The sequence below is a fragment of the Gymnoscopelus microlampas genome (assembly GCF_963454915.1).
Source record: "Gymnoscopelus microlampas genome assembly, chromosome: 14".
NCBI lineage: Eukaryota > Metazoa > Chordata > Actinopteri > Myctophiformes > Myctophidae > Gymnoscopelus > Gymnoscopelus microlampas.
The window spans coordinates 23,905,664-23,918,471 of NC_139951.1; the positions used below are offsets into that span (position 1 = coordinate 23,905,664).

At 39.6% G+C, this 12,808-nt stretch overlaps 1 protein-coding gene across 5 annotated transcripts in view; it reads left to right on the forward strand.

Annotated features, from left to right (window-relative positions):
* Positions 1-12,808, forward strand: part of mpp2b (MAGUK p55 scaffold protein 2b) — a 71,334-nt gene that overhangs the window by 19,710 nt on the left and 38,816 nt on the right. The gene's annotated exons all lie outside the window — the stretch shown is intronic.

The following is a 12,808-nucleotide window of genomic DNA, read 5'->3' on the forward strand; positions in this document are numbered from 1 at the left end:
ATGAAATGTAAGCTTACCATATTCATAGTAAACATTATCATGTCTTCAGTCATATTCAAGGGCTTTTTTTCAAACTAACTCCAGTCACTTTCAGTTCAGCACAGCTGAGGCGTGTGTCACTGTCCAGCTGAAGCTTGTTGGCACTCGTTAATGTTACTTGCATCAAGGCAATTATGTTGTGTTTCTGCATAGAACTATACCTAATCTAAGATTCCATCAAAGCCAATAATTTTTACACAACCCTCTCTGGTATTATATCATTTTTGGTTTGAGCTGTTGCAAATAACTAGGCTACACTTGATTGTTAAAGTCCATTATGTAAAAAAGAAAAAAAAAAAATCGAATCGTGACCCAAGAATCAAAATCGAATTGTGAGATAACAGAAGATTCACAGCCCACTACTCTATAAAAAACATGTTTTTGTCATTTTGTTTCACCATACACAATACTGTGCTCTTTGCACACCCATTGTCCTTTATGGATTGGAGAATCAGTTTGAAAGAGGAGACAAAGAAAAAGCACTTAGTGAAATCATGCACAAGGTCATGTTGTGCACTACCTTACAAGGGGATATTAAATCTTTATGACCCAAATATCTCTTGAATCTTGAATCAGTGGGGCTGCTGTGCTGGCTGTGTCTAGCCATGTATGACAATGTATACAAGGTATCTTACAACCAAATGATAATGCATTGACTGTATTTGCTCACACAGCATGGTAAGAGGATAGAGCTATACAACTGTTTAATAATTGATGGAGCTCATTAATATTGCATGATATCCTGCATACTACAATATCACAGTATACAGTTTACTGAGAGTGTGTCCGTTCGTATCTATTTAGGCTATGTATTCCCGTGGTATTTGTTTCAATCGTTTTTCACGAGAGCTACAAAGGAACCTTTTGCACATTTGTAACATAAAACCAACATTATAAAGGAATAGACGTTGTTCCAAGAGTAAATACAGTATATTCAATTTCATTTGTGTGTGTGTGTGTGTGTGTGTGTGTGTGTGTGTGTGTGTGTGTGTGTGTGTGTGTGTGTGTGTGTGTGTGTGTGTGTGTGTGTGTGTGTGTGTGTGTGTGTGTGTGTGTGTGTGTGTGTGTGTGTGTGTGTGTGTGTGGGGGGGGGGGGGGGGGTGTGCAGTGAGAAGGCCATTACCTTGTTAACGGAACTGACAAGATAGCCAGGACAGTTATAATGAATCACATGCCTGTGCATTCACATTCCAATCTATCATTTGGGGATGAATATGCTCTCTGTGTGTGTTTGAGAGAGACAGAGACAGAATGTGCCCAGGTGTAAATGTCTGTGACTGTGTGCATGTGTGTGAGAGATGGAAATGTTTTTTCGAGCACATTGTGCGTTTATGGTTAGCAGTTACTGTACATGGTCATTCATATGGAACAATTTCCTGATCAGGGACACAACCTTCAAACACGCATCTGGTCTTGGTCTGTACTTAGGATTTTGCAGGCGGAATCAGGAGGAAGCCTGTTAATTTGACTCCGAGAAAATGCTATTTCTTTTTCAGTCTCTTTCCTGATAGTTCTGCAATCGGGTTGCATCACACACATATTATAATGAGGAGAAACCGCACAGATCATCTTCTCTTTAATCTCAGACATACTATGCACACTACATGATTGTAAAATAACGGTGCATCACAAACTACACAACATTATCTCATTAAGATAATATGCATGCTCCTCCATAATCATGAGAAGGCAGATGTAAACAAATGTACCGTATGTCTGTACAGTAATGATGTGTCTTGGAAGACATGGTATTAATGCAGAATGAGAATGATGTGTTCTTGTATTTGCCACACTAGCTTTCCTTTATACTTCGTACTGTTGAGGACGAGCTTGAATGGCAAGCATTTCTCTGCCTGCATTGTTGCAACTAGCTGTATTGTTCGAATTTGATTGTTAGAAGTTGAACTTGAATGGTTGTCATTGCCATTTCTAAAGACCTTTGCCTCCTTACAGACTCAGACTCTCATTATCTATTACAGGGCCACACTGAACCATCCGTATTTTAAATTGTAATTAGCAAACACATTAATGTAATGCCTTTATTACAGGTTAGTCTCATTGAGATTGAGATCTCTTTTTCAAGAGAGACCTGCACATACATAAAACAAAATAAATTTGACAAACAAGTACATGAACAGGAAACAGCCACAAGCAACATCCCAAATATCAGCACCTTAAATTCTTCCAATGGAATGAAACACTCAAATTTCAAGCTCCTCTGTAATTCATTCCATCTATGGGGCATAATATTTCAAACCGCTTTTGCCAAGTTCTACCTGTGGTGTATCTTTAAGCTAAATAGTCCTGTGACCTAGTACCATACAGAGCAGTCATGGAGCAACGATTATGGGGGATTTTCTTAAGCAAAGATGAAGTAACAGATAATTAGAAATTATCCGGGCAGACTGATAAGTCTCTAAATGGTTTGAGAAGTTTAAGATTGAATCTGTAAATGCCTCATTACCAGATATTCTGTGTACCAGATTTCTCTTCTGATTGGCGGGATAGGCGAAACACACACACACACACACACACACACACACACACACACACACACACACACACACACACACACACACACACACACACACACACACACACACACACACACACACACACACACACACACACACACACTGTCCTGACTTGCCCCCCCCACACATTCATGGTGATATTCAGTGTGCAGGCCGCTCTAATGGCCCAGTGTTCAAACATGGATGATGGATCAGTGAGTGGAGTGAATGGGTAGGATTAGGCTGTCGACGGTAATGGCTTGGTTTCACAAGTACAGGACTAATCATTCTGGTTCTGGCTGAGGGTACTCAATAATGCGATGACATGCGCAGCTATTTCAGCCACATCATGTTGTGTCGATTGCCGTTTGCTCATTCATTAAACCCACCGCAATTAGAACAGAGGCACGAAGGAAAAACACATACTCCATATTTCAAAGTTGAGTCGATAAATTCCTTCTCTTTTATTTCTGCAATCTGTCAAATTTTGCGTAACCCATACTTCCAGGAGCCAGAGGGTGAAGTCTAAGTGTGTTACTGTCCACTCATAAAATGTCACTAAATATCACCAGCTTGCTAATGAGATAATCCAACAACCCCCCAAGTCTACTTGCAACAACCATCACCATGGTGATGGTGGATGGGGATGGGGTGGCTTAAACGCTAGGTTCCACAGCCCACTGCCTTGGTGATTGGTTGCCCAAGAGAGCATGGGGGGTTGGGTATGGTTGTCAACATTGTGTGCACAGGTGTTTTTACCCTAGAAATCTCTCTCTTCAAGGTATGGTTCCACAGACTGTTTCACGATGCAAAGTTATTCAGCACATTACAGTGCAAAGTTACTATGCAGCAAATAATGGGAGTTTCATCAGCCTCTGTAATAGGCTCGCATAAAATGGGGCATATTATATCATCATGATTAGCTATGTTTATGTGGAAATGTAGTGGACTTTGTAGAAAACAAGGCCTTTAAAAACTCTGACATGGCTTGAAGGACATCGCAGTGTTTTATATATATGTATTTGGTTCCATTGACAATACATAATCCATCATTGTCAAAGCATGTTAAAGAAAAAATGTCTTATTTAATGCAGTGTGCGATGTTTTACTGTTTAACCATTATAAATATTATTTAGACATTTTTGTTTTGTTTTGACAATGATGGATTGAGATAGGTAAAAAAAACACTGCCAGTATTCTTTAACTTCTACATTTGACTAGACCTCCATCCATTTTGACTGAGCATTCTGAAGTTGATGAATTGAAGTGGACAGCCAATCTCTGGCGTTATTACACAACTTGCTATCTTGAAATCTTAACAGCACTACAGTAAGTCTTTGCTATTTTATATCCTGATTGCTGTCTGCAGCTGCTGCCGAGCAACTGTAGTCTTCGGAATTGGGCACTTGTTCCAATTTCAATTGTAGACAATCCCATCAAAATTCTTGTTCACTGTGTCTGTTCTGGTACTGTAGATATCTAGGCCAGGCTAATGAGAAGAACTTAATATCTGGAATCGGGCAAGCAGTACAATTTGGACAGCTGGTATTCACATATTGGAATGCCTGAGAATAAGAAATTTCATTCAAAATGAACGTATTTAGGATAGAATGGGATAGTACTTTAATCCCGAGGGAAATTAAGTCATAGCACAGGAGTAAGGATGAAACAAAGATACAGGTGTAGAGAAGAAGTACAGAGAAGTAAGTAATACCAGTAACAAAAAGGGTAGCACAATAATATAGACACTACAAAGATACAATCATATAAAGACTCTGTAGCAATACTGTAGGTGGACATGGAGGAGAGCATAATATTTGCAATCAATAATCAACACAAATTGCATAAATGGGAACACCTAGGGACTGACCTGGCTGCCCCCACTATGCCTATCCTGACACAAATAATGTTTATTGTTTATTAGGACTTTGCTATGACAAAAGCTAGTCTTCCTGGGATCCAACACGCACACATGCACGCGTTCACAATTATTCATATTCTTATATTAAACGATCAAATAAAAATACAAAATTAAATGAGAGATAAAAACTAAAACAAAGTCAAGGACAATCAAAATGTTTGCTCAATAACAATTGTAACATTTGTGAATAAAATAAAATAGTACTAGGGAACTTCCTTGAGGAACTACACACTGCAACTCCTTGCTGTCAGCTTTGAAGCTTCCTTTGAATAGGGGTGCTCCTTCCATTCCGACATCTCGCCACTCCGACTAGTGGCTTCCGCGTGCGGTTAGGGTTAGGGTTAGGTATAGGGTTTGTTAACGTCGGAAAGGCGAAATGCACCCCTTTGAATAATACTGTAATCTCTCCTTGACAGGTTACTCTCTATCCAGGACAAAGCAGCAGAACTAAAACTTAGACTTTGAGTTTTCCAAGTAGACAATGATCAATAACATCAAAAGCAGTGTTGGTAGCTTGTGATCAGACCATTACTTGAAAGTTTTGGATTTGAACATATACAACTTCATCACTGGAAGAAGGTTTATATGACTACTGTTGGGACCAGCAAAGATGGATCTGTTGTCATTAGGCAGTGGAATGACCTTGGCTAAGTTGGCTTGTTTCCAAATCTCCGGGCACACACCATATTCTAGACACGTACTGTATGTGACATAATGGCTTGGAGATGTATTTGGCAGCAATTCTGAGTAATTTGTGAGATTGTCTGTAGCAGGTGGTTTGTTATCAGATAGATAACAGCAATCTTTCAATATTGTGTTCCTCAACCTGGTGAAATGCACTGCTTTTCCCTCATGATACAGTCTTCATTATGTTATATGACACAATGTCATTCGTTGCACACATACTCAATTTATCCACTTTACTACTAATTCAATTAAATTAAAAATAATTAGCAATTTCATTGCACATTGGCTTTTAACAAATGTACCTTCTGTCTCTATGAAAAAGGCATGCATGCTTGAATTCCTCCCCATTATGTTATTCAGCATTCTTCACAGCTTCTTTCCATCATTCTTTGAGTTTTGTCACAGCATTTCTCCATGTACTATCAGATAGAGAACCTGTTCTATCTGCAGCTTTATTTTTTTGCATCATTATACTGGACCATTAGTCTTCTCAATTCATCATCCAACCAGGGTGCACTGGATGACCGAGCAATACATTTTCTTATTGGAGCATGTTTATCAGCAATCTCCATAAATAACTTCATAAATGCACTCGGCGCTTTTTCTGGATTTTCTTCACTGCATACATTCGACCATTGCACACTTGACCTCTTCCTCAAATAATGCCTGATTAAACCCATTATAAGACCTTCTGTAATTAATCCTAGATCCAGCTTTAGGTGTACTGTTTTTTTCAAGCAATTGCAACCAAGTTATGATCACTGCAACCCAGTGTAACTGATATACAGTAGCTTGGCAATAACATAGATTCTGAACATAGATGCCAACTCCACCATCATGCTTATCCCTGTCCCTTCTGAACAGATTGTATCAATGTATTGAAACCTCTGAATCATCAAAAGATGAGTCCAAGCGTGACTCTGATATAGGCAATATGTGAATGTTTTTGGATTGAACCAGACTGCACAGTTCATGAACCTTGTTCTACAGATTACACACATTTAAATGACAACACAATTTTTAGCCGCGAGCTGAAAGCGCTGCGGCTCTACAGACAGCCTCAGACATCGTCACTCGCGACACGACATGTTTTCGACATGTTTTCGGGACACCTATTTGTCTATTGGCTGTCCTGGCTGTCCTTCACTACTTTACAGCCAATGGGGAGACACTACTTTAAAGCCCATGGACGGCCCATGGACGGCCAATGGACGGCCGTCATTCACAGCACCCGCCTCCCCTCGCAGCACCCCCCCCCCCCCCCCTCCGTCTCCATCTGTCCCTCTCCCAAGTCCCTCTCTCTCTCTCTCTCTCTCTCACACACACACACACACACACACACACACACACACACACACACACACACACACACACACACACACACACACACACACGCGCGCGCACGCTCTCTTCTCTCTCTCTCTCTCTCTCTCTCTCTCTCTCTCTCTCTCTCTCTCTCTCTCTCTCTCTCTCTCACACACACACACCAGCTCCAGCGAAAAGTTTGTGGTTGCTTTGTTGATGTGTTAGCAACATGCTATGCTAACCGTAATAGTGAGAGGACAGAGTGAGAGGCTGAGAGTCATAAAGTCATTAAGTCATAAAAAGTCGGCCAGCGGAGAATCTTCAAATCATCTGTGACTTACAACAGCCGCAGGGCTTCGGTGTTGATTTAACTCTGAGGAGCAGTGGAAGTACTCAAATGTTTTACTTGAGTAAAAGTATTAATACTGCAATGTAGAAGTACTCTGTTACAAGTAAAAGTCCGCAATTCAAAATTTACATGAGTAAAAGTACAAAAGTGTTGGTATCCAAATGTATTTAAAGTACCAAAAGTAAAAGTACACAAATGTTTGAAAATAGCAGATCTACAAGCTCACAACGTGTCGCGATGCGACACTTTGTGAGCTTGTAGATCAGCTATTTTCAAATAGCCTTGGTATAAAATAGGGCTAAAGTGGTTAATGTATGTTTTATAATGTAATAATTTATATCTGCAAAGTAACTAGTAACTCAAGTTTTCAAATAATTGTAGTGGAGCAAAAGTACAATATTTGCCTCTGAGATGTAGTGGAGTAGAAGTACAAGTACTGAAAACTGGAAATACCACAGTAAAGTGAAAAATACCTCAAAATTGTACTTAAATACAGTACTTGAGTACATGTAGTTACTTTACACCACTGATGACATGCCTGTCTAAGACAAGTCCCAGAGTATTCCTAAAACTGTATATATCTGTAGGCTATTTTTATTTAGTTATTATTGTCCATTTTATTTTCTTGCTTAATATTTTCTTTTCTTCATTATATCAATTATATGTAGAACCATCTGTGGTACAAGTTCCAACAACATTTCGCTGCTTGTATCTTTATGAGTCAGTAACAAATAAAGCTTCTTGAATTCTGCACAATCCTAATGTTGTAATTCACTGCAGAAGGACTTGTTTTGTACCACAATAGGTAGCCTAGTCCTATACCGGTTACTTATTTTTATTTTAATGTTAAGACATTTATGCTTGAATGACAGTGATTAGGCCATAACATGTTACAGCACTATACAAAAACAAGACATGACAAAGTCATAATATAGCCGCAAAATGTCATATTGAGGTATGCCATTTTTTGGCAGAGTTCTTCTACATTGCAGTATTGATACTTTAACTTGAGTAGTTGGGGGGGGACACACACACAATACAGCTGCTAATAATATGAATGTCAAATCATATTCAAAAGGACATATATATTTTTTTTAAAGTTTTTTTTTTTTTTTAATGTTTTTTCAAAAAGTTTTTTTTTTTCATTTTTTTTTTAAATTTCAATTTCTCAACGGCAGATTGGGGCAAAAAAAGCCTGCCGCTCGCGGCTAAATTATGACTTTAGTCATTTCTTGTTTTTCCTTTACTCCTTATTCTCCCCAATATAGTCGTTATGCCAATTGTTTCCATACCTGCACACATTTCTGTGTTGTTGACTGCTGTTGTATCCTGCTGACTCACCTACCAGTGAGGAGCCCCCACCGGGAGGGCGTAGAGCCTTCGCCCTACTCCTCCCACCCAACACTCCCTGCTGGCAGGTGCCCGTAATCCTACAGACTGTAGGATTACGTGCAGTGACAATGATCACCCTCCCCGTCTGGCTTCCCTCCCTTGAACACGGGCCAATTGTGTTTGTGTAGACACACTCAAAATCTGATGCACCACAGTGGATTTGAACCCACCACCTCCGTGGTAGTGGGCAGGCAAATTAACACCCGACCGCCAACAACCCGTCTTTTGGCAGATTAATAGTATGTGACAGTCACGTCATGAGTTCACAGATAAAAACATAACCTCAGCACACCTCTAAGAAGTTCAAATGTCCTTAGGTGGCTTTGGGATGCCATCGCGGGGGCAAATTATCAAGTGTGTCGTTATGACTGCTAAAAGAATGATTGCAACAAACTGGAAGGATGCAGATCAGCTGAATGATGGACTATGTTTACAAACATTCCTAGAGACTATCTATGGAGGGAGCTGCCTCTAACCTCTTAGAACTCTATAATGAAGAACAACAGTTGTTTAGAGTCATAAAGACATGGTCCGTAAAATCCCTACCTTCCCTAAAATCTTGAGCTGCACACCGGACGTGATGTAAATGGCTCATTATTTCATTCTATTTTGTGGTAGTAGTGGTTGACCTGATGTACGTTGTGTTTTGTGCTGCAGTATGTATCTCTGGTGTGTCCTACAGGTCCACAGTTAGCTGATATTTTCATAACCTCTCTGTATTTTTGTTTAGTTTTATTAGATTTTTATTTTACCTTTCTGGTCTTTTTTTAATCTTTATTTTACACTTCTTTGTCCTTTTTGTGCCTGTACTGTTTTAGGCTTTTTGTGTGCTAAAGAGAGAACCTGAAGAGAAAATGAAGTACAAGTAAAACAAAAAAAGTTTTTCGTTCCCCAGAAAGGCAATTTCATCTCTCTCCCGTGCCTCCCTCAAGTGTGGGAGTAGTTATTTCATCTCCATTCAGACTGCATCAGTGTAATCTTCATTCATGTAGATTTTGGTCCCTCTGACATTTTTGTCTCTGCTGCTACTGGTTTCCCAGTGCAGTGTGCTCGCTCGACTTCAAGGTCCTGCTACAGTTTAAGTTTTTCCACGAGGACGCCCCTCACCTTTTTTGTCCGAATCAACCCAGGTCTGCCACAGAAAAAAAAAAGTTCATATCGGGAGCAGTGGGCTCTACGAGGGCAGCACCTCAGGGAGCAGTTAAGGGTTAAGCGTCTTGCTCAGGGACACTACAACACCTAGACCATAACAATGGTTTTATTGGTCGCCACAGGCAGACAGACACAAGGAAAGTGTAATCCCAATCTCACCAACCCACCTCCAGACCTCTGGTCGTCCAGGAGGCGAGACAAATACCCACAGACAGACACAAAGTCATTCTGTGTAAATGTTTCAATTAAATTGATATAATCTTTCACTGGTATATCTTTCACAATAGCCATTATTTTTGTTGACGAGTGTCAGACACGTACTGTAGGCACCATAAATGTACCGGAAATATATTTATTTATGGATGTTACAGTTAATAAATACTGTTTCTGACAACACATTGTTTTCTTATATATCCTCTGAAGCTAATACCCTGCAGCATAAATCGGTATAGAATGTTACGCAGTAGGACTGGCGTCCCTATTTTGAGCATGTCATTATAGGCAAAAATGCAGCTTGTAGATTCATTTCACGTTTTACAAAATAGGACTTAAGTGGTTAATGGATGACCATTGACCAATAGCATTAATTTATGAAAAAACATTAAAAAAAAGAAATGTAGATACAAGGCTTCTGCCCGACAGCAACGATATAAATTCTACATGTACAATTCTGGTAAAAATGACGTCCTATACGGAATGCATTGCCTGAATGGGAGAATGAATGAATGAAATCTATTCAGTTGAATACCCTGCACAAGGGCTTTGAGACAGAAAGAGTCGAAGAGGCCATATAGGGATAGCTCATAATTAAACGCATACTGTGAAATGTTTAATCTGCTCTGGTGCAAACCACCAAGGAGTGTGTTCCATTCCATGATAATTCTCCACCATTGTCTTGGACACCCATTTCCCCTCACCTAAGGGACTGACAGTAATTATACAGTATCTTGCTGGAGAGCATAGAATATAATCAAATTCTTACTGCAGTCTCCTGAGAGTTTCATTGCGTGTCTGTCAAAAATCTCAATGTGTTGAGTCTCCCGTTGTACAGAGGGGGATTTGGCCGTTTTCACAGTAAACTTTGGAGTGTTAATTTAACTCTGTACTGTTAAATGAATCCGTAAGGATAAATATTTCAACCCTCAACAGTTAAATGAACACACCAGACTTTACTGTGGGAAATCTGTGTGAGTCGGTCTTTGTGGGGGTTTTAAAGACGCTTAAAGGAAACAGCTGTGCTTACAATGATGAGAACAATATGAACCAGCTCCTGTAAAAAGAAATAATGAGAACATGGACAGAAGTTGGAATGACGACTTTACAAAAAATTACTAGTGAAGAAAATGTATCACAGAGAAACAGTAGCTGTTTGCTGCAGTTGTCCTTCACTGGCCTTTTAATATCCAAAGAGCATCTCTGTCTTGGCTCACGCTCTTACATTGATAGTCAAAAACTGGGCACGTGTTGATAGACATTAGCCAACCTCTTTGTTTCTCTTTCGTGACCCCGAATCTGTGACGATCCACTCTCCAATAGCAGCAAGTCAACCCCCTCTTGTCTCTCCTGTCTCCCTTCCTTCTTTCTAATTCCATCCTCTCGTTAGGGCTGGAAATATTGATAATTTTCTTAGCGATTATTCTATAGATAACTTTTTCAATTACTCGAATAATTGAGAAGCTCGTTTTTTATGGGTTTTGTTTTACAAATCAATGTGTATAATGAATCAATTAGTCTTTTTTATACTTCGTCATAAAATAGTGAAATAGACGATCTACAACCTCACAATGTGCATAAAACATTTGTTATTTTAGTATAATCAATGATTTTTTTAAATAATCATTTAAACCATTTGGTTTGATTTCAGGTCCTAACACCCCAGGAGCGTGACGAATAAACAATGCAAAAATGCATCCTGAATCTTTCACATTGTGGTTGGGGTTGGGGTGCTGTATTATGGAGCACCCCAACCTGCTGTGTTTCACAATGCATGTACCCGTACATGCATGTGACAATAAATCTCTTGAATCCTGAATCATTAAACTATTAATTTGGTGATGCCTCATTCATACAAGTTGAAACAATCTATGTTGTTTCGCAAAGTAATTACGTCGCTTTATGGCCACGTAATATTTGTGTTCTGTGTGCATGTACTCATCACACAAACAGCAGTAACTACGAATCAAACATCCCGGTGTGAAAGGACCTTAACTGTTGCAATTCTCCCATTTACCACTCTACCCTCATCACATCTTCCCTCCCCATCCTTTCCTTCGCTCTTCCTAACCACAGCTCCATAGCAACAGGACAGCCTCCGCTAAGTGCTACCTAAGAGCTCTGTGTTCCCTGTTGTGCTCTCCAGCCACAAACGATAACAGCTGAGATTGTTTTGGTTGCGCCCTTGACATTGAGTTTAATTGACGCTCTCTTTGGAAGTGGTCTTAGACCTGGACAAGACTACAAAAGGGGAATGCTGCCCTTATTGTCAAGGTTGCCTTGTAATTACATGCAGTACAGTATGCCCCACTGTCTGGAGGTGAAGAGAGATGGTAGGCTTACAGACATAGGTAATGTTTGAGCTCCGACTGAGGTCAAACAAAGTAAGGCAGTGAAAGTGGGCTGCCTTTTATTATTGCTGTTATATGTGACTGACATCTTGCTGACAGCCATCAAGTGATTCTGTAAATAAAGGTTCACTATATTTTTGGTTTTGGTTGGTGCTTTTTCCCATGTCAGTTCGCTTATATAACCGCTTTTACCTGGCGTCTCTATTTTGGGCCCCTATTGTGGTTCTAAAATCACTCTGGGAGCCAGAAGGGGAGACAATTCTGCTGCAGTTCCTAAGTCATTATAGGCACAAAAAAAAGTTAAATAACTTCAACAATTGTCTATTTTCACTATTCATCGTATGACAAAGTACATAGGATTTTACTGTTTAATAATTGAATTTAATAAGCACCATCTTGTCTCATCTTTGGAATTTTGAAGTTTGTAACAATTCCCATTCTGTTCACATCTACCGTGTTAGTTTGGCTGCTGTCCCTGTCCCTGCCACACTGCATTTGTCTCTGAAAATAAAACCTACTCAAGCACGAAAAGACATTTGTTCTCTAGTTTGCTAGTAGAGTATGCTCTGTACAGCGTGTGCCTTGTACCAGGGCTTGTTCACTTGTGTACACCAGAGACCACTGTTGATAGTTTTACAATCATATGGTAATCACATGATATTGACAAAAAACTTGTGTTGCAAATTTCTTTTCCTGCTGAATGTTGCAAATGTGAGAATCTGATGCATGCACACACAGCTTTTTCTGGATAATTTCTGGTTCAGCGAATGGAAAGAAATGTCCATTGTTCCAAAATATAAGATGATATTGCTAATTTTGAATACAGTAAAATATTTTGTTCCAACATGCAATTTGATTTATTGTTCCAGAGATTCGGCACAAACCC